The following is a 24,181-nucleotide window of genomic DNA, read 5'->3' on the forward strand; positions in this document are numbered from 1 at the left end:
AAGCAATTCTAAATTGATATGAGCTAAGCTGAAGGACCTGACCTTTTGGATTGGTGTAACTAAATGTGTTTAAAAAAACAATTTGGGCTACACTGGCACTTTTCCCTCAGGAACAAGACACAATGTCAGTACTTCTAGGTATAGCATGACTTCTGGATCACATAGCTTATATGACTACCCTGTTCCTGATATAGCATATTTTTCTGTGTTAAAGGTTTGCTGTCCATGATGGGTTGCAGGTCAAAGAAGTGTCAGAGCATTTCTGATCTTTTAACAATCATATTTTCATAATGTATGGCATGTGACCTTTAAATAGCTGCAGAAAATGAAGCAGTGTTCATCAACTATTCTGTGCTCATTGTGCAGTCTGAGTAACTGCTTCGTGACTTGTTCCACCCCTCCTAGGACCCCATGGCTCCCTGGCAGCTTTGATGGGTGTGAAGGAATATTTCCCATCATGCCATGCTCCCATGGTGAAGTCTTAATGTGAAGAAGGCAAAGAGAGAGAAGGGAGAGTAGTGATCCTTTCTCTTTGTGAAATAACCCTGAGATTGACTCCAAAAATCTGGTTAGCTGGCAGGGACAAACTCAAACATGCTGCCTGCCAGATATGTCCAGCTGTGTGTGCCACCTGCTGATCCATGTGCTGTACGGGCAGGCAGCCGTTTGCATTGCTGATAGTGTGTTGAGATGCATGACAGGGTATAGCAGCCAGCCACAAAGTTAGGAAACTTCTCTCTCCTCTAGTCACAGACTTTCCTTTCTTGGTTGACTTTTTTGCTTTATTTGTGGTATTTTTTTCTTTCTTCTCAGAATCATCACTTTACAGCACTGAGAGCCAGCTATTTATGGGACTAGTTGGAAGCCTTTAGATGTTTCAGAGCATACTGGAATAGTTTCCTAAAGTCTTGCTTCAGGTATCTGGAGGAGGGGGACAGTTTTGACACATCTGTCTTGCACATATTTATCATAGGGTAACATACAAAAGGCACCAGTGCTCAAAAAAGCAAAGATGTTAACACAGCTGACACTTCCCTTGACTCACGTAGTGAGCAAATTCTGCTCAACAGACAGAACATGGCAAAACTAACCAAATCCCGTAGGGGCCTGGAGTGCTTAAATCCTTATTACTGGTAAACTGTGGTGATAAACAAATATTGTAGTAAAATTAAAGAAGTATTCTTAAGAAATACAAGCATTATAGCATGTCCTCCATAGTGCAATAGCAAGTGTGGTTTGATAGCTGGAACCCTTTTTACTTACAAATTGATACTTCATAAGATGTTTTAATCATTTTTCATATAAAAAGCATTATTATGCCATTTGGTTCTTAGAACTCTCTGTAATAAACATATTAGCAGCTCATTAAGTCTCACTAAACATTTCTGTATTAGATAAGAGTTATTTCATATTTTAAATAGATAAATGGGCACAGCATGCCTAAGTGACTTGCATAAGATAATACATCATGTCAGCTGCTTCTGTGGTAAGTAAGCAGGGTGGCAAGTCCTCTCAGCAAAACAGAGGACACTGATAGATTTTCATAACAGGAACACATTCTTTTTTTTTTAACCCCAAGCCCAAGGAGTGTAAAGTAAATCTACTGTTTAACTGTGTTGGTTCCTTTTGACTAGTGCTTAGAGGACTATGTCACATACAGTAAATTACTGGAAGAAGAAATCTCCACCAAGGTAACAGGCGCCAAAGAAAATATATTAGTGAATAAAAAAACTATTAGAAAGCAAGCCCTTTTAACGTGATTTACAGTAGGCTGAAGTTACAAAACAGCAAATGGAAGGAAAGAAAATTACACCATGAGTGGTAAAGAGGACCACTATTTTTGTGGTATATATTGGAAAATGATAAAACTATAAATAGGTACTGGCCATGGCCTGTTAGTATTCATTCCCAGAAGAAATAGTTCAGAATTTGAAAGGGTAAACACCAATGAGGCAGGACGATTTATTTATCGTGGTCAAAGGCTCAAGTATAGAGGCCATCTTCTGATCACCTTATCCTGCTTTCCACTGCACTGTGTGATCAGAAGGATTTTTTGTGGAGGAACTTACTGTTTGATGTGTATAAGAACATGAGGATTAAGGAGAGGAAGTGTGATCAATTAATAACAATTCTTGAGAGGACAAACTAACAATGCCTAACAGATGACTGCTGTTTAGAAGCTGCTGCTTGTATTGAGGGAGCTAAACTCGATACAGCGTGGTCGCTTGCCGGAGCACAAGACCACCATTAAGAACATAGGGCTTCTGTTTGCACCTGGGCTGATGGGTGACTGTGATAATGCCATTGTGCCACAGTTTTCTCACCTGAGAAATAGGGACTGTTAGTAATCCCTTTGATGAAATGAGAGTCAATGAAAAAATGTTATGTAATGGGTAGGTATCTTCAAAGAAGGGAAATGTGATTATTATTTTCAGGATCTGTAATAAATCCAAACACAAAATGCTAATGTTGACAAAGGAGATTTCTACTGCTATGAAACAAAGGCTATTTGCACAATAGCTTAGAAGCAGGAAATCTCCCAGAGGTGATGCTGATAAAGCATGTGCATGAGTAGCATGTTAGTTTAGCTTCTGGTCTGTGACAGATCTTAGTCCCTTCATAAATTCACACTCACAATAAAAAAAGGAGAAGGGTGCTTTGAAAAAATTTGTTTAAACTGTGTTGTATGGTTATGTGTGGAGGCTGGAGGGTAGCAGGAGAAAAGGAAGGAGAAAATCTTGTCAGATTTAAACAGCCCACTTTGTACTCTGGGAAAGGCAAGTGTCTTGCATTTTGAATTAGTGCCATGCTACCTGAATGAGAAGATAGCATCGTTTGCTGCAAAGGAAGGCAGAACAAAACAAGTGATCTATATATTGAGCTGCTTTTCTCGGTTACATGCTGTGTCATTTTATAGTGTAGCAAAATACTGCTAGAGCTACAGCTTTGTAATTGAGTGATTATTTTACACACATCTGCATTACAGCATCTGTATTACATTACATGACTGATATCCTGATGGCTTGAATTTAGATTAAGATATTTTAGTGCCAGGCTGGTGTTAGTATATTAGAGGTTTGGAGATAATAATTGTTCTCATGCATGTTTCTCTTAAAATCTGCTAAATCCAATCAGTTTATTTTTGAGAAGAGCTGTCACCTGGCACAGTGACACTAAAAAAAAAAAAAAGAAAAAAAAAATTTCCTATTGAAATATATGGCTAATGGAACAATACTTCATCTGTGATTTGATGTTTCTCTCCTGGCTGTTGCCTTAGCCGAGTTTCACACTACTCTTCATGAGCCTGTAGGACTTAGAAGGAACATGGAACAGTTGCCTCAGCTGCTGAGCAGAGAAGATGCTCTCAGAGCCAAAGTCTGCTGCCAAGCTGAAGTCAAACAGTTCTAGGATGGCAGAGTGCCAGCTCCTCTGGTCCAGTAGGGATTGCCTGCATGGGATGGAGGAGGAGCTGCCACCTGAGCTGAGTGTGGTAATGCGGGTCCTGGAAATCAGGGTGACAATGGCAGATGGCAGTTTTTAGAGGCACTTACTAATAGCTGATTCGGTGGAGCAGCATGCATCACCGCCTTCATCAAGAGAAATCCAGGGCAGCAGAAGTGTCTGTCGGAGTTCCAGTCTTTATAGGATGAAGTAATGGAGGAAGGAGAGGAAGAAGAAAGTAGAGGGGAAAGGAGTCTGGGGATAAGGTATGGAATGGGGAAGACAAAGTAATCAGTGATCAACACTGCAATTCTGTCTTGATAGCTCAGTCTGCTTAATGCCTGGTTCTGCATGGCTGTGGACCTTCCCTGGGAAATACTGAGGGTTCTTAGGTCTCACTGGAGGTATTAAAGTCTGTCCCAGAAAGCTGTTTGCTTCATTCCTGGATCAGGGACTCCAGACACTGAGGTATTAAATAATGTCCCTTCTTAACATCAATATAATCTTATTACAATATCACCGATAAATTCCCTTGGCATTCTTACATAGAGGAGAAGCTCTTCAGAAGTTTCAAATATTCTCTAAGCAATCTCCTTTTTCTCCAGAAAGGATCTTGTACATGCTTTACAGTTATTTGACTTATTTCAGTCTGTAAATCTTTGACATTTTTACTGCTAAGGAACAGAAATATAAATTATGGTAAAAAAAAATAATTCCCCTTTCCTTAAATGTCACTACCTTCTGTAGCATGTGTCTGTTTGCCAAGGGACTGAGTGCTGTTCTTGATAGCATTAGAGATGTTTTTCAAATACCAGATTGAACTGGCTGTGTCAGTTCTTGTGCCCCTTCTTTCGTACAGAAGGAAATCTCATTATCTATGCATAGAATAAGAGGGTATTATAAGCCACTCACCATTCTCAAGATATTTGCCTTTGTCATAAGAACTTAAAGTTGTCATCACAGTTTAAAGGGGACAGCATATGTTGATTTGATTTTTTTCATATTTAGGCTACTTCTGTAACACGAGAGACAAATCCCAGAATAAAAGTGTAGTTACTGAGCAGACTTGGTGGGTGGGATGAGAGGTGATTTTACCACAATCCCTCTGATTAATGTCACATAAATAAAGCTAATACCTTAATCTCCCCTGTGTTAGACTTAAATCCTTACTTGAGCTTTTAGTCATGGTGGTGTCATGACTGCGTGTCTGTTTTGGCTAGAAATTTCATCCTGAGAAAGTTAAAATTGTGGTGGGTCCAGTGAAAGGTCCAGTTTTAGTGAAATCTCAGTGGTTCAAAAAATTCTGTCTTGCTCTGATAACAATTCTATAGGGTATTATTTAGTGCATGGAATCTTTGACTCCATGAATATGAGTTTATCCATTCTGAAAATGCATTAATGGATCTTACCAAAAAAAAAGCCAGATCTCCTCTGTGACTGCTGGTAGTGAAATTTGCAGGCTACATTGTCATGTAAAAAGAGACTGAGGTGAGTGGAAGAGAGTGAGAGCTGGCAACTGGTCTTCCTATCATCTCCAAAAATAGCAAAGTGCAGGAAGTTCACGCATTAACTTCAAGAGAATGTATCAAAAGTACGTGGAAGGCGGCTTATTGAACTGGAAGAGGTTGTACCCATTAGGATGTTTTTGCTGTGAAACTAAATGATGAATTTAAAAGTCTGACAAGCAAAGTGGGTGTAATATCTGAAATATTTTTAGACTGAAAGTGTCTTGGGAAACCAATTTTGAAAAGTGAAATAATCTGCCTCCTAGAAAGTTCAATTAAAGTCGTAACATTTAGCATCATGAACTACTTATTCCCTATAGTTCAAATTTAATATATTGCACCAATGTGCAAAATTGTGTCTCCTGGTGCATTGGGAAACAATATGCAAAATATTTAATGATTGTGAAGGAAGCTTGAGATGATGTTAAAATAACATGTAAATGGAGTGAAAGAGATTGTTGCCAGATGATTTTTTTTAGCTGGTCACAAATCCCAGTAGAGGAGGCAGAACTGAATACCAAAGTACCATTTAATTTCATGGAAGAATTTGCTTCAACTTGCTTCAACTTTTCTTGATGATTTCTTGGTGCTGTACCTGTTTCCTGATCCCAAAGGAGTGGAGGGTTAGTTTTGTGGATAAATCAGCTAACCCAATTTGAGAAATGGGAAATTGATACCTACCCGTGTTCAAATTCAGTTTTCTTGCCCTGAGAAGACATGCAGAATTGACATCTGTAATAAGATCTGGTTAGGTAGAATCATAAGAGATTATGACAACATTGTAGATTTAGGTGTGACAGGCTCTTTTCCAGAACTGCTTCAAACCCAAGACAAAATGTTTTGTCGTCTTGGTATTTTTGCATGTGCCAAAACAAGGATAATAAACAGGACAGCAAGTCAGCAGGCAGAGTTGCCTGTGTATCTCCAGCTGGGAAGGACCTTTTGGAAAACCCAGAAGAGCCATAGGCAGGGATTCAACAGTGAAGAGAGTGAGTCTGTACATCTGCAATTCATTTGGCTGCCCAGGGTGCAAAGTCACTGTGAATATGACTCAGTAATTCTGAAGAAAAGTCAGGATGAAGCATAGGAATGTGGGGAGTACTGGGGAAGTTTGAGATGCTGCAGAGCAGATAAGGAATGAAATAAAATAAATCATGTGGCAGGGCAATTGCTTTGTATTTGCCACTGATGGAGTAAAGAATTTGTATCCGGTAAATCCAATACATTGCACAAAGTAGGAACTGTAAAACTTGCTGTCTCAAACAGCTAATTGATGTGAAAATTACACCTGGATTTTGTCAAGCACTAATGCCTTGGTTTTGATATAGGGATAATAATTTTCATGTATGTGAGAAAGCAAATGAATACAGAAAAGACATTTGAGCAACTAAACAATGGTAAAACAATGGGACTATCAAGACAACTTGGAGTTCAGTCTGGCTCTTCTCAAAAGCACTGTGAAGATTGTGGGCCAGATCTTCATCTGCTTGAAAATAAATCAAAGAGGTTATGCAAGCTGATTATCAGCAAAGCATCTAACTTGCCTTTCATTGCTTATCTGACCTGGAGCCACAAAGTGATTGTATAAACACATGCAACAAAATATAATATTTGCAAATAACTCTTGGGAGTTCTGTGTTGGTAATTTTGGCCATTTATTGACTGCTGTTATAAAGAAAACCCAGCAACCACCCTCACCTCCAGCTTTGATATACCCCTTTCATCTTCAGATAGAAGAAAGTGTGATATAGCAAGTGTTTATGCACTGCTGGCATTTGCCATTAGAAATGATAAAAGGAGGATTGAAAAATATTGTGGTATCTTATTGGAGCTGCTGCCAGTGTTTGGCCAGATGAGAAACTGGGTAGCCACACTGCTTGACAAGGAGGAATCTAATTCCCATGGACTATTACTGTCAGAGGCTGTCCAGTCTCAGTATTTCCATTCATGTGTTCTGTGCTGCATTAGCTCTTACATTTCTGCTCTATGTCACACCAGTCTGTTGGTTGTTCTTGGGTCTTCCACTCTAAAAAGTAGTCTTTATGAGGTCTTACAGTGCATAAATAGGCTGGTTACCTCAGTCTTCTCACTGCCAAGTCTGGCATAAACCTTGTGGATGTCATTGCCAGCAGTACATTAGGTAGTTTACACATGAAAATACAGCAGGATCCCAGAAAGTATGAAGGTGCAACTGGTATGTGATGCATTTAGTAGTAATCCAAATGGTATGTTGATGTACAGATGCAAGGTAGAACTGGAAGGAAATAGAACTCCATGGCAAAAATTGGTCTTTAACTGCCCTGTGTCATGCTATGAAAAATCCAGCCTTGCAGCCAAATTGGATACAATTCAAAGACAGTTTAAAGGAGCCAGTTCTCTGTTGGTGCTGGCTGAGAAAACTATTGAAGTATTATCTGTATCAGCAGTATAGCAAGAACAAAAAAATAAAAATTGCATTTGCAAGCTGTGATAGCCTTAGTGGTGCATGACAACATTGCCTTATGGCAAAAAAAACCCCAAACAAACCCATAGAAAACACAATGAAATAGTATAACCTTAGAATGATTAACTTTCAAAATAAAGGAAGATCCTTCTGAGTATACCAAAGTACATTTCTCTGAAGGAATTGAAGGGACCAATATTGTTCCTTTGAAAACCTTTTAATTGCACGGGGAACAAAAATTCACTATCGATGGTTTTGAATTCACCATAGCTGTAGTTGAAGGTAGGTTGAATCTTACAGCTGCATTCTCAATTCTGGAAGAACAAAAATGGTTATAAGTAATCTATTACTGTACCAGAGGTACACAGCTGGAATGACTGGGGGATTTTGGAGCTGTGGATAATGCAGGCTGTAGATAGTGGGCCTTACGGTATGTCTTCTGCTGATTCTCAGATTTGATTGCCACCCCCAAGATATTTCTATTGAAAGAGAAGAGCATTCTGAACTGCCTTTTAAGAACATTATGAGACTTAAATAACATTCATGAACATGTTGTGAGGATTATCTATGTTTTCAAATTCCCTTTGAAAAAAATCTACAATTGAATTGCTAAATAATATAAATCACTTCAACTAAATTGTAGACTAACATGATATATTTAATACTTACAATGATCTTCAAAAGGAAAATACATAAAATATTTTTAAGAGATGTTTACTTCCAAGTTCCATTTGTTTAAGAAATATTTGGTACATTGTATTTTCATTTCTGACGAAATTCAGATGTGTGATTTTGATACACTTAGAAAGGAATTAAAAATTTCAGGCAAGTGTACCAGACCTTAGAGAATTCCTAATATAAATTCATGAATTAAGATGACAAGGGATTAAGCAGGTTATCCAGATTAAGTTTGTAATTCAAAGCCATTTCATTAATACAAAAGCTTATTTCAACACTAAAATGATTTACTAATATGTTTGCATGGCAAGCTGCTGATTCTTTCTCAGTCTGTTTTAGCAATGCCATCGCATGTTGTAAAAGCCTGGGTGAAAGGCAGGTCAGTTAAACATAGAATGTCTCGCAGGTAGGAGCATTAATAATATAATTCTTGCAATACTACCCACAAAACTGGAACATTTTGTGGTGCTCTCCGTCCCCGTCCACTGACCTGTCCTGTGCACTGTAGACACTTCAGAGCCCATCACAATGGAGTTCACATCTGGCTGGAGAGGGAAGGCACTTGAGTTTCATCTGAATTTCTACTGGCAGCAGTGTAAGGGCAAACACCACTGGGTGGTTATTTTCCAGTCTCTAGAGGACAGTGACATACACACGTACTCTCCAGGAGGGCAGATATCACAGACATGCTAATGTAATTCCCATTTACAAAGCAGAGTATGTGCTTTAAATGAGTCTATATAGCACATTGAGGTTGTGCTAAGAATGGGAATGATTGTTGTTAATTTTCTATTGTTTAGCTTTAAAGTTGTTCTCTTACCTGCCTTGCATTCTGCAGGTTTAGGGAAAGCAGTATTGCATTATATATTACCACAAAATACTATAAAATAAATTTGCAATCCAAGCACATTAGATCAGTTTTCAAACCAGCTGGAAACTCGGATAAGCGGTTCTCACCCAGTGGCCCCTATCTTAAAGGCAGGTTGTTTTGTCATACATAAACTATCCTTTCCACCTCCCACTCATGTCCCAGAAATGATGAAACCTCAAAGCTCAGTGAGTGTCTGTCTTCCATTCTTATTTTGTAGCAACCTATCTGACCATGCTGGAGTGTTCTTCATTTCAAACTGCTCCAGAGGTAAAAGCATTTTAAATGGCATTTATAAAAGTCTTTCGAAAATTACCATTTGGTGTATCTACCATACATAGCAACTGCAGTAAATTCTGACAACCACTTAGCAGGGGCTATACATAACTACTTGAAATCAGTTTTTGTTGCAATCTGTTCTCTGAACAAGAGCAACTGAGATGACTAAGGTGGATGCTACAATATGCATAGAGCTACTTTCTGCTTGGAACTCTGCACAGTTTACTAGGTTACTTCAGCTGATATCTGAGAAGTACAACAGAGCTGTCAGGAGCTGATATTGCAATCAATGGTAAATGTTTTCATTCCTATTACATACTGCCTTTATGGTAGGTTGGATCCCAACATTAATAAAACATGGTATCTAAGTGCAAGAATTAATTCAGTGCAAGAGCTATTTGAAGATGTCAGGCAATTAGTCACCCTTCTCTTCAGCTGAAAAGATTCAACTTCATTTCCTATTGATAGATTGCTGCCAGGAATGCCAAATCAATAATGTAAAGCATTATGGGATTATAACAAAAGGCACAGTGCTTAATAAACACAAGCATCATTGTGGGTTTTGTTATAATCCCCCTCTGTGGACTTGGTCTTCTGAGATGTGACATCCTGTTTGTACACAGCCAAAGGCAGAATAGCCTGTGCTGACTGACAGCATAGATGGTTGCTCCTTCAGATTGCTCAGCCAGAGAGAGAAGAATTTGTTCAAATCACCCTGAAACAACCTCAAGTTTCCCGTGCACCTCAGTTAGTTTAAGAGTTATACGAAACGAGACTTCTAACTGGGCATGAAGCAAATGTTATCATACTCATTACATATTTCTAGCATGATAGTATCCAGATGTCAGGGCACTGAGTGCACTAGTATAGGTCCTAATTGCGCTGACCAGACTCACCTGGGCCTTCCACCCACACCCTCTGCCTATGGCCCAGGAGCTCCATTTAAGCTCAGGCCTGAGTCTCCAGTCTTTGTGTGAGCTGTGTTGCAGATATACCTGTCTGCAGGTGTGTCTCTGCCTTTGTTTCCTAGGTGGAACTTGGAGCTATATTGTAGTTTTGTCTCTAGTATCATCTCTGGCCCAACCTCCTGCTGTTTCTTGCTGGACTCCCTGGATGGACTCTGGACATGGTTCATCATCTTGCCCTGTGTGGAGCTGTTGAGGAGCCATGTAATCAACTCCTCATTCTGTGCGCCTTGCTCAGATCTTGTGGGACTGCACCCTGGTTGGTAAGGATGTTGCTTGTGTTGTGATCTTTCATGGGTCCTGGATTTACCTCCTGTAAAAGCCCTGATCTTGCTGCTCCCTGACACCAGATTTGGTGTTAAATATATATATATATAAAATATATATATATGTAGTGTAACTCTGTTAAATGAATCGTCTCACATCAGATGTAATCAACTGAGCTACTCTAGATCTACATGAAGATCCAGCTTTGTATCTTAGATTACATGTCAGTTTAAAATGTTGAGGTGGCCAGTGGTTACTTCAGAGGATGCTGTCAAGCATCCCATTTTGGAATCTTTCATACCATACTGCAATAAAACAGCTGTTATCTAATGTGACATTATGAGTGTTACAAAGGCGCTTAGTGACGTATGCGCATGTGATGTATGTGCATAACTCCATTAGCACTAATGGGAGTTAATGGCTATAGCCTACTAGAATAGAAGAGGCTATTTCGCTAAGTGTCAGAGACTAATAAAAATGACATTTCGATTTGGATGTCCAACCTTCAATTTAGGTAGCAAGTGCTTCAGATGAATCTTTTGACAGCTACAGTACCATAATTAACATCAGGATCAAATGGAATTGTTTATGCTATTTCAATAGCTTAATCACATGACTTAAGACCTCCCTTCCCTTCTGTGATTTTTAGGGGGATCATTTTCACTTGCATTTAGAAGTTTATTTTGTTGGTCTACTGTATTAGAGAGTCATATATGTATCAACTTAAAGGCTTGATTCTCTTAACTCACATATATACCTAACTTCTTGATTTCTTGCTTTTTTTTTATTTTTAAAACAAAATATTTTAATAATGATAAATGAATTGGTTTTCTCACCCCTTAGCAGAACAAGCTGCATTCAGTTCATGACAATTGTCAATGCTGTGCATAATCAACAGATTTGTTAACCAAATGCAGTGGCTGCTGAAAGCAGTGCTCAGCCACTGAGAGCAATAAGGGCTGTAAGAGGACCCAAATTATTTGATGACAGTAGAGCTAGATAGATGTTACTGAGGGCAAGAACTGATTTGCATAAACCTGACTTTCAGATGCCAAAGTGTAGAGCTAGCAGTTTCAAACAAACCAAGCTGGAAACTGCTGGTGGGTGCCGAAGATGGCAAGGCACTGTCCCAAAGTCACAGGAGATCCTGAAGAGCTGGGTGTTCTTCCCCACTGTCATACTGCATGCTGAGGAGACTCAGGATAATGTTGGTCATTAGAACACAAATCTACCACATCAATATTCAACATTACCACCTTCCAAACCTATCCATTCAGCCTAACAGAGGAGCAACCCTTAATTCATGAAATATCTTTGAATTTCTTCTTGGCAACTGTGGTCTGTTTGCTCTGTGGTATATTTAAGTCTCTTGGGTCCACATGTATGCATCCTGCCTGGATCCTTACTGCAAGGCAGGGTGCTCTGGATGTGCATCCTGGTTCCAAAGTTATTGGAACCTTAATGGAGTACACAACCGCCTTCTCTCTGTCTGCATGCCTGGCTCACCTTTCAAAGGAGTCCAGGGCAAGGAGGAAGGTGGTGCACATCTGGATCTTGGGGTTCTGTATAATCCAGCTGAATAACTGATTTAGTGCTTGGAAGTGTTACACTGAAATATTTCTCAGGTAACATGTTTTTTTTTTTTTAAATTCCTGAGCAGTCCTCTTAAAGGATATTGCCTCATCTGAAAAAGAATTGAAGATTTATTAACCACCAAAGAGGATTGCACATATCCTGTTTAATTCTCCTTGATGTTTCTCTGACCTTTGCTGATTTTGTTTACCTAACAGACTTCTGTGAAATGCCAGTTCTTACGGTTAATGCCATTTGTATTAGCCATTCAGCTAATGAGAGTACTTGGTGTGTGATTGTATTGTTGAATCACAGCTGCCATTCAGACAACAGAAATATCATTTTCCAAACTGGATGTGTGGCCTGAAGTAGCTAACAGATTTTGTGGTGCGCTTTATGGATTTGAGTATTTTAGCATTCGTGACAGTAATTTTTGATCACTTTGATTATGATTATTTTAGCACTCATGGCACTAATTTTTCACAGCATCCTCAGTAGAACATTATCAGGGTAACTAATGTTCTAAATGTGGCCTTTTCTATAAGAGAGATCAGCTCTTGGAATATCAGTTCTGCCTTTGTGATTCCCCATCAGGAATTTGGACAGCCCTTGGACTTTACAGAGTCCAAGGACTCTTAGTCAAGGTATCTTAGGAGAATAGTTGTTGAGATCTTTGAGATCTCTGTTCTTTATGCTCAGCTTATGAGTGTGTCCCTGATAACCTCATTGCCTGCTCATGCTGAGTAGTGCTATGATCTCCAGATAGTTCCAATGAATATCAGTGGGGCTTCTTGAGGAGTAAGACATTATTTAACATTACAGTGGCAGAGTAATCAGACCTACAGGAAGTTAATCAGCATTACAGTATACCTGGAGAGCTGCCTTAGATAGTTCTCTCTCGTAGCTGGACATTTCTGTTTAAGTTTGACTTTTTTTTTTAAATGCAGAACGATCTTTGTTGAGGAGACAGTGCTTTACAGGCAGATGCATTGTATCTGTTAGTTGATGGAGGTACTTACATGGATGAATGTTTGACTCTGAGGCGGTGTTCATGAAATTGATAGTTACATGTGGAGATTTGGGCTCAGTTAACTTTTACATCCTAATTGGGAGTGACTGGGGATGTTTCCAGCTGGGGTTATATACTAATATTTTAGCCTATGTCATAAATTCACCATCATGATGCAGTTACTGGAATAACTGTGGGAGAGAGAAGGCAGGACTGAAATTAAAGAGAACATGTTCAAGAGTTGCCTGTGTGGTGCATGCAGTTCCTACCATTGTTCTCGGCCGATGTCCATTTCAATGAATATATTAGGGACTAAAGTGGGGATGTAGTCTAATCCTTAAAAGTTTTTTTGATGTCTGTTGTATTTGAACAAAGATTTCCAATTATGATACCAGATATATAGGGCTAGAGCAGTGGTTGATGTAAATCAATGTAGCTCTGTTAATTATGGACAGAATGGAATTTCATTTTAACTTAGGACCACACTTTGTACAAGGGAGTGAATCCAGCTGTGAGAAGTCAAGTTCAATCAAACAATAGCGATGCTGTTTCTCCAGTCTAAGAAAAAAAAATAAATCCAAATATTCAGCTGTAGTTGAACATGATGACAAGTATTATGAAGACATTGTGCCTTTCAATGGTCTGTGTTAATATATTTGCAGAAATCAATCAACTTAAACATGATTTACTGTTGTTTTTAGAACAAGCGGTTAAAGGTCTCTCTTCTGGTAAGTAATGTAAATGAGCAGAATATTAAATCCTACACTATATCCATTAGGAAATCAAGCAGTTAAACAAGTATGAGTGGTTTAATCCTCAGAGCAGTTCAAAAGCTTTTCCATTATGCTATTAACTACACATTAGCAAAGAATAATGCTTAATGAAAAAAAACCCCTTCAGTATCCCAAAATACACAAACCTGTGTAACATAAAAATGTTGGCATGGCTTCAAAATATTGAATGATAGTTGCATTACAAAATTTATATAGGACCTCATTACTGAAACAGCCAGAAGCTATGAGATCTTTTATGACATGAGGTTGGCAAGGTGGAAGGAATATCTAATTGTGGTCAAATAATGCCAGGTAACAGGTAATCCTTTGGCAGAAGCAAAAATAGTATTTTACACTGATTAAAGTCATATATTTGAAAAATTAAGGTCACAAAAATTACATCTGGGGTATTTTTCTCCTTTCTGCTCATTAAAGTATGCAGTTTTCTCCTGATATGTATATTTTTTTTTTCAATTCAAGGTAAATCCTTTTGTAAAAGGAAATCACAGTCCCTGGCAATCTTATTTTGAAAAGTTATTGTTTAGATTTTGTGCTCATACAAGTGACATAGCTATTAGCAATGAGTCTTTCTGCACCTCGTTCATCAATCTTAATCCTCCATTGCATATCCTACATCCACTTCTCCCCTCCACCCACTTCCCACTCTAATAGCTAGCAAGAGTTTCATATTAAAAATGCCATCCCTGTGGAGAAATCTTTGAATGTACTCCTAGACATGTGCTTTTTTTTTTTTTCCCCAGAATTAGGGCATGAAAAAGGATAATGAATGTTAAGCAAAGTTAAAAACAGATTTATAGAGAATTAAAAGACAAAAATGTAAGATTAGGTTGGACTCACACTTAGAGGGATTAAGAGACTTTCATTTGTCCTTTGATCTCATTTGTGTTGCTGTAAAGATCTTTAGGGTCAATGCTATGGAGGATTATCACCATTTCGAATTATTGTTCGGATTTGCAGTAACGGATTACATGCAGAAAAATGGTCTACCATGGAAATTGCAAAGATACCCGACTCATTTCAGCCTCCCATTTTAAACTGAGGCTACAAATCCCAGCAAATGCTCTCTATTTAATTAGCCTGCAAGAGAAAGCTACCACACTATGTGAACAGAAGTAATTGTTTTCTGCTTAGCTTACGTGGTGGGTGAAAGCTGAGAGAAGTTTTCTGGTTTCATTGCATATGGATAGAGTATAATCCAAGGTTTATAGTGGAGGAGTAAAATTTCTGGATAAACCCAACCAGCATATCTGGCTCCCTTTTAAGACCATTGCCCTGGTGAATTTCACCTGTGAGAGATGGAAGAACTTCAACATGTTTCTCACAGGAAAAAAGCTGATGGTGGCTGTGTCCTGACTTGCTATGAATTGGCAAAATGTCTCTAAATGGAGTCACTTAAAACATCTTTCCATCTGGCGCAGTTTTGATGGTCACAGGTTACTATAGACATACTCCATTATTTACAGAAGTGACTTCTAGGCACACAGGACAAGTGAGTCTAGGAAGAAGTCATCTTTTTCAGTCTTCTATCACTGTTCTGATTTCTTCCCCTTATTTTTTTAAAGATATTCTGCCAAAAATTTCCTTATCTTTCCAGTTAAATGCCTGTGTGTGCAATATGAGTACTAATTATCTAGCCTTTACCATCTTTTTATGATTGTATTCCCACCTCCTTTTTTTTTTTTTTTGATAATAGCTCAGAAAACCATGTGATATTATCTAGCCACTGAGCAGGCTTATTTAATGGTATACATATCACATTTTAAGGCCATGAAGCCATCAATTTAAATCCCTGGCAGGATCAACTTGCCCTTCATCTTTCAGAGGTAGAGAAATTGAATTCCATGCAGTTTAGTGTGGAAGTCATTTGGAGGAGACCTTATTAAGCTAAGGTCCTGCTGGTTTTGTATAGATATTACAGATTCTGTAATGGTTTCCATCAAGGTGGAGGTTGCTTAAGAGCCTTCAGCTAAATATTCACTCCTTGTCATACAGAGTACCATGTCAAATGGTTACTTTCCTTTCACCCTAAAAGTGGTGTAATTTATAATACCTGAATAATGATGTGGGTTTCTTTTAGAGGAAAGCTCCTATAACTCTATCATCCCTGCAAAGACTTAGTGACCTGCTTAATTTTATATGTTGCCAGCACTCCCAAAGTGAGTAGTCTCACTGATTTCTGGATGAAAAACTCATGTTCTCTCTGAACCATTGCAAAGAATTAAAATTGGTAGTGGCTATGGTTGTGGTATCAATATGTAACTAAATTGCAGTAAAATACAGGAAGGTGCACTGACTGAAGGAAAACTGTGTGAGAGTATTCCTATGATGCTGTAAGTACCAGGCAGACCAACAGAAACTAAAAGTAATAAGTGAAAAGAAAGGTGACATCAGGTTGGCAGGCTGAGTGCTTGCGACTGGGAGTGGTATCCCACTCAGTGGGATTACCTGACAATAGCTAACATTTGTATTTCTGTTGGCAGGATCATGAGGACTCAATACAGTGTAGCCTGACAGGAGCTATAGAATTTCTTTTTTTAAAGAAGGGAGTAGAATAGACCATATAGAAAAAAATTAGACAACCGTTTCTAAAACGGTCAGATAATACCTGTACATGGTAACACCAACCATATTGTGTTGCTTTATCTACAAAAAAAAAAAAGCTGAAATAGGATATTCTCTGAACAGCTAGTTGGGGCTTTGATATCTATTGTTTAAATTGCGACAAACAGGTGTAATGTTTACTGATCATCTCCTGAGTCAACAGGAATAAAGGGACCTCTGCAACTCATCCTGGGTGCTTAGCACATTTGGGGAAAGGTAGCATATTTCTAATCAGTTTAATGTAATTAACAACAACCTGTATAAAATACACAAATCTTATGTCCTCTGTTTTTAATACAAGTGAAGCTGTATTTCATATGTGAGCCACAAAGGGACAGGGATGACTATTGCCAGTCTTTGCAGTGTAGTGGTATGTTTATGGAAACGTATACTTTTTAAAAAATGTGCCATGAAAAGTTTTATAAAATAAACTATACCCTATAGAGCCCAGTCCTTTAGCACTTACTGTCACAACTAGTGCCATGGAAGTCAATATTTTGTCACAAGGACAAAGTAATAGGGTATTTCTCAACCATTCCCTGGAGCATCTATGTGAGGAATTATGATGCAGGGAGCTAGAATTCTTTGCCTTTCCTTCCCCATTGTTTCTAGGAGGTTATATTTGCAGTCAGTAACAGTGTCCTAGGCTTAGGCTGATTCAGATGAGCTGGTATCTTGTATATCTAAATTCTGAATTCTCCATGCAGTTAAGAGATGTGAGGGCTATATGCGGGGTTTTATTCCTTTACGGAAACTTGCAGGCCAGATAACTCTGTAGCCCAGCTGAACTAGTGTCACTGGAATCGGAGAATCCCTTTCCCTCTGTAAGGAACACTCCTGAGAATTAGCCATGGTAAGATCAGAGCCTGCTTTCTTGTTTTTCCAAGTAATTCTGAATATCCATGTTTTCTTTAGTAAAAGATTCTGGCTGAAATGAATTAAAATTCCTACCTCATCCATGTGCTATTTGAAATAATTTTGATTTAAAAGCAGCAACTGATTGGACCCTGATAGATTTTTCTAAGCAATCAACCTTATATTTGTCCTAGTCTCTTCCCTCTCCCCCCACCCTCTTAAAGCAAGGAGAACCAGTGAGTGTGCAAGTCAGTCACTGCCTCCTAACAGCTCTATGCCTAATAATGATTGCAGTCTATAAAATTCATATCACAAGCAAATGCACAGAACAGATTGGCATAATCCAACTGTGAATGGAGCTGGAAAGTTTCCAGATAATATAGGATTTTTGTGGACACAAAGTTTGTCAAGATAATATTTTGAAGTCTCTCAGGGAGTTAGGAGCTAATTAGACAATGCGCTGAGAAAATACTGATCCCCTGTCTTAGCATTCTCTGACCTCGATCTCTGGCTGAATTACTCAAAGCATTAAAAAGCTGATAGGTAGACATGTGATTTCTCTTTTCTTCAAACATTTAAATTAAGAAGCAGTACATGGACAATTAATTGCCTGTATACACTTCTGTCTGGATCATAACTGGAGATTTTTGCTTTCCACTTCAAGGTCCCTCCTAGCCATACTACAAGAACAATGCTGCTAGTTGAAACGCTGAAAATGTCTAAACTCTAAACTGCAACAAAATGTGAATGTAAGGGTGGTGGCAGGGTGTGAACTACAAGCCTTCTAATATTATAGGTCTTCATGTATGGTCACAACAGGGGTTGGTTAATATCAGTTCAGCTGTTAGCATACCATGAATTAGATCTATTTGCATTTTCTTTCCTGTTGAATTATAGGACTAGCTTGTATCAGTTACCTTGCAGTTGTCCATTATAGATATGGAAGAGTAAAATGGATTGAAAAATTACTAAACCTACCCAGAGGACAAAGTTAATGGTGCCTAGCCTTTATAAATGGGAGTCACAGACTATCAAAGTTAAGCAAAAAAATGCCTCATGGTAACATCATGTAGTTGTATTGCAGGGCAATATGGTACAAGCTTTCTTTGATCTTGCCAGCATCAGACAAATTCCATTACATTTCCCTTTTGTATTTCAAGATCAACCTTTCATAACAAACCAAACCAGGAAAGCAGTGTTTATTCATAATTCCAGCCTGCTCAGAGGCTTGTTCAACTAACTTCTTCAATCACCAGGAGATGTTGATACACTGCTGCTTCTAAGCCAGTTTTTGGGGATGACTTGGAAACTCAGCCTCAAACGACATAATTTATTGTTTATCTTCTGTTTTTTAAAAACTCACCAACACACCCACACCACAGAATAAAAATTCTAGACTCATAGAAAGGTCATTAAGTTTTTCCTGCTCTTTAAAGGCTTTAATGTTTTAAGTGTTTGCCTGTCTCCTTGCCTGTTACTCAGGAAAGTGCCAAGCCTAATGAAGAGCTTTTCAAGTTTTTCCCTCCAGGTTGCTGTCAAATCATCTGCTTCACCTTCAGTAACAGGGAAACTGCTAAAAAAACCAAACATGCTAAGGTAACCATTGCAGAACTGAAGGAAAATGGTCGAGATTTTATTAATAATGATGATTTTATTTGATAGTCTGAAGGCTTGGGCAGTCTCCTGCGAAATACCTTTTTTTTTTTTCCACTGCCATTGTCTTGTTGTAAAACAGCTGCTTATGATTCTTTATTTTTTTCCAATTTAAACTACAAAATCCACTGGAAATCTTATTGTGTACTTAATACATCAAGTACAAAGGATCTCCAACTGACAGCCTCTTAATTCTACCATAATATAAATAGCAATTGTTCAATGTCTATCCAGGAAAACATTACTTCCAAATTTATCCTGATAGGTTTATAGAACAGCCATCTAGGAATCAAATCTTTACCCATGTCTAATGCTTGCAGCATGGATATAAATGCAATGAAATGCAATTTCTCAGAAGACAGGGGAAAATACTTATTTTCCTAATGAGGAACTTATATTTGAGAAACTCTTTCTTCTCCTACATGAAGAAATACCTCATTGTTAATGTCAAGTTCTACCAGGGAGAGACAGAGGTGTCTTTCAAAGGTGAGGGTTCGCTGAAGATTTTAAAAAAAAGCAGTTTTGTAAGTGTTTTAAAAAATTAACCAGCTGCATTTTCTATTCCTAGTGGTTTCTATTGCTCATACAAGTTTGTCCCTCTTTGCTTTTAGCAACAATAATTGAAAAAAGTAATTCATTCTGCCACCTGTTGCCAAGATTTGTGACAAATGATTGAGGGAAGAGGAAGGAGTTACTAAGAAATAAGTGATTCAGCTGATTTTCCTTCTCATAATTAACTCATCTTGCACTGGTAGAGCAGGTGATATTTTTCTGGTTATGTGTTTTTCTTCAGGTTTTCAGGAAGGGGTTTTTCAGTGTTAGCTAAGAGAGACAGGTGCCATCTTTCTCAAATCTAGAAAATCTCAGAGGGAAACTATTTAAAGAAACAGTCTGTAGAAGAATGGGGAAAGGTAAGATGACATTAAAAACTAATTTAGATGGTGGCTACTTTCTTTATCTATTTCTAGATAGTCATGTCACACTTGACACCATTCACACACCAGAAACAGAAGTTAATAGCGTATAGTATAGTAAGAAACTTAGGTTTCTAAATATGATTTTTGTTATACTTGCAGGTTCAAACTGGGAGGCTAATTCAAAAAATCTTTCCCTTCCTTTGTGCAAAACGCTAGATTTCGGGGAAAATATGGATACTACTTTTCTAAATGGGACCTGAAGAACAAAGGAATAACTTTATATCTTTCATGCCTTCACTAAAATATTACCTTAAGCTGCTTTTGCCCACAGTGTGGTAGATAATTAGAGGTATTAGAGGCATCCAAAGCATGAAGTCATTATTGGATTCAGGTTTAGTGCTGCCCCTTGGACTACTAATGAACTGTCTTTACTGAGTGCATTGCCTTTTGCAGCTTCTTCATTTAAAAATGTACAGGAGTGTCTGTACTTTTCCTGTTCCCTTTTCACAGAAGGGGCCCATGTCTCCTCATGAAATGCAATAATTGTCTGAGTAAAATCAGTGATGCAGTCATTCATCCTTTACAAATGCATTGTATGACTTATTTGTCATCTTCAATAACAACAGATCCACAAAGGATGCTGAATGGATTTTTGAGTTTTCGGGTGATGGTGGTTGTTTGCCTTTATCATTTCATTTTTGTGGTAGTTCTTGTCCACTGTATTCCTATGTTATGAATAATTCAGTTGTATTCATATGAATTAGTGTTGTTTTTTTTTTTCCAAACCTAATGAAATGTGAAACAAAGAAGCAGTTAATCCAACAACACTGTGCTTCCTTCATAAAAATGAAGGTGATATTATGGATGGCTGCCATAGAAAATATGAAATATCTGAAGACTTCTAATCTGCAGAAATCAAATTGTGGAAACAAGAAAATGTCCCAAATGCTATGTGAAATTAGAGATAGGCTGGTGATATATTCATAAATATTTTGGCTAGGAGAGCAGGACACAGATAAGCCAGACTATATGGTATATGGGCACAGTCTTTAGATACCAACAGGCTTATCCTGATTTATGCCACTGAAGGACCAACTCCAGTATGGGTGAGAAGTGATCTCATGTTGCTGGGACTCTGTCTTATTGCAGTACTGCTTTGTTTTCTTACAGCACTTGAAGTAATTTAGCAGCAAATTCAGTTTTCATTTACACAATTGTAGTGTGAAAGCTGCAGGGATGCAATGGTAGAAATGAGCAGGTATTGACAAAAAATTTCTTTGAGTCTTACTGAAATACAAGTAGGAGTTGAAACACAATAAGGCATTTGTTTAAAAACAAAACAAAACAACCCAGGCCTGTGCATTAAAAGTAAATGGTAAAACAGTTACCAGCACTGTCTGGTACTGGGAAACAGATACTTTCAACTCCAAATTACTGTAGTGAATCCTGATCATGTTTATAGCTACTGTAAGTTGTCATCCTCTCTGGTGGTCAGCTGGAAATAACCAACTTCTATACAAGTGGTCAAACATTACCAAAATTGTCTTGTTCTTACCAGTGCTAGAAGTAAGAAGAAGAGGGCAAGAAAACTTAACTCTGATCCCGAGGGTCAGTGCTGATGAACAGGGTGGGAAAGATGCCCTGATCTACCTTGCATTCATGGAGAGGACAAACAGAGGAGATCAGCATTCAAGGCTGCCATTGTCACACTTCCCAACAACACAAGATGAAAAAAAGGCAAAAGTAGCAACTGCAGACTCTCTTGAAGAGTTAACAATTTAACATGTTGCATCTTGTCCTTATTTTTCTGTCTACTTCCTTTCTGCTTTTTAACAGTGGCGTAGCATCCCCCACAGTAGGATTTGGCCTTTGAAATGGTCAGTTTGGCATGCAGGGATGCTCTATGCTGGGAATGAATGGGGTGCTATTTTTTCACTACCCTACCTTATCTTAGACTAATTCTTCAATCCCTCTGTCCTATCATCCTGATGAGCTCAACAGCTATGTCACCAGGTGCAAGTTTGTTAAAACTGGCTGAACATTGCGGAAATCAATGAAGAGAACATTCCTTTTACAAATAAGTATCTAATCAAGCTTGACTGAAAGTAAAGGAAAAGGTGAAAAACCCACTTTTTTTCTTCAAATTGAAATGTCATAAACTAAAACCACAAACAAAAATAAGTCACTCTACATTTTTATTTTAGTATCTTTAGATGCTTCAAAGCAAATGGAACTGTATAGGAACAGAGAATCAGACAGTGGTCCATCTAATCCATTATCCAGAGATATACTTCTAAAGAAGACACAAAAAATGCTACCCATATAATCTGTTCTTTGCAGTGGCCATGTGTGTTCTTATCATATCCTCCCTTTGTTAATGTCCATAAGTGCCTATTTGCTTTTTCTTACTACTGTCTTCTATAAAAGACAGTTATAAAAGAACAATTTCACTAACAAGACCTGTAAGTTTCAGTCATAATTCAAACTCTCCCTGCTAAGGAAGCTGAAGTACTTTTCTTTTTCATAAAGATTTTAGACTATTTTTGCTTTTTTTGTCAAGTGTTTCCTTTGTCATGAAATACCTATAATTGCTACTTACTCTTGTTGCTGGATTTTTTTTTTTCTTTTCTGATTGTAACAGGAGAAACTTTAATTGGTTTCACCTTGTAGAGGGAGTGACACTTCTATCTGTACTTTAAGGGATGTATTTGTCAATTAAATCACTTTGAATATTTATTTGTGAAGTGGCTCCCAGCTGCTGTTTATTGTGCAAATGCAGCAAGTTATTTCAGGTGTTGTAGTGACAAGGTATCCCCCTTTTTATTTTTTATTCTGTTTTCAAAGAAACTGAGCTCTCTGTGGAAGCTGCAGGGCTGCCCATGTGAAAATGGGCTGTGTATTCCCTGTGAGGATTTTTGGAGGGTCAGATCATCCCATTCCATATATGCCTGCATAAAGAAATAGAAGGACGTAAGAAACCTTGTCTGTGTTTTCTGTAAATGTTTGCAGGTTTTGCACAGATGCAAATTGCGTGATATTATCTCCTCTTCCTGAATGTCTCTGAAACAGCCAGAACAGTAATCCGTGAAGAATTCAGCTCTCCTTGCTCACAGGCAACTTGCCTGTCAACTAAGCAGTGGTTCCAAGCTGTTTTTCTGGTTCCTTTAAGTTGTGCTCTTTTGTTCTTGCTAGAAAAATGAGGACTTCTCCATTTAGCCTTTATTTCCACTTTGCTAGAGAGACCTTACTCTGTTAATAAACAAGGATGTACTTGACTTTGTGGTCACTCAAAACTCTAAAATTTGGACCACACCTTTCAACATACTCCAAAAGAGGATCTCAGAGAAGCATCATTAAAATGAGCATAAGACCAGTGGGCTGCAGAGACAGATTAAATAAAAATTCATCCAATTCATAATCAAAACACTGCTGTCCTTGTGATTTACCTGCAGTTTATCATCAGGATGTCTCCTGTTCAGCAACACAGATAGCTACATTAATAACATTGTCTGCTGCAAATTAACAATGCTTCTTGGTTCCAGATTATTCATCTTTGTTTTGATCAACTGTAAAGCACTGAATATTGGATCCTATTATATTTCAGCTATTCCATCTCTCATGTTCTTTGTTTCCTTCTCCCACCAGTTGTGCACATCCATCTAAAAGTGGAATTGTTTTATACTAAAAATAAAATTAAAAGGCCCCGAGGGTTTCAGTTTCTGTTGCACTCACAATTGCTCACCCTTTCCAGTGCGTGAGCAATCATCATTTAACACAGAAGTGAAGTCAGGAAAAAAAAGCAGCTTGATGACAGAATGTGTTTTCCTGTAAATCACACAGATGGAGCGAGACACAGCGATTGTAATGCAGGGCTGACATTCTTTTACACTGTACAGTCATCTAATATCGGTTGCCATAAACACTATAAATCAACACACAGTGTAACTGTGCAATGCAGTTTAAAACACCAGACTCTGAACCTGATGCAAGATGCCAGCAATAAAACATTTACCTCTACCTCAGTCACTTGTTTACAGCTTGTTTGCTGGCTTTCTAAACTTTCTCATGGTTCACACTTGACATCAATTGGTGTGGCAAAGGGAGCATAAATGAGGAGTGAAATGGACTTCCCAGCCATTGAACTTGGTCAAATAGCTTCTGGCAGGCAATGACTGAAGCAGATTGTTTTCACTTCTTAAGGCAATTTCAATATATTTATTTTTTTTTTTTTGCATCCTAGAAATAATTTTGAGAGTTGGTGGAATTTTGATGACTGGCATTAGAAATTCATGTGATTTAACGTTGAAATCACCGACTACTAATGGCTCCTAATG

This window comes from Nyctibius grandis, chromosome 14 (assembly GCF_013368605.1).
Source record: "Nyctibius grandis isolate bNycGra1 chromosome 14, bNycGra1.pri, whole genome shotgun sequence".
NCBI lineage: Eukaryota > Metazoa > Chordata > Aves > Nyctibiiformes > Nyctibiidae > Nyctibius > Nyctibius grandis.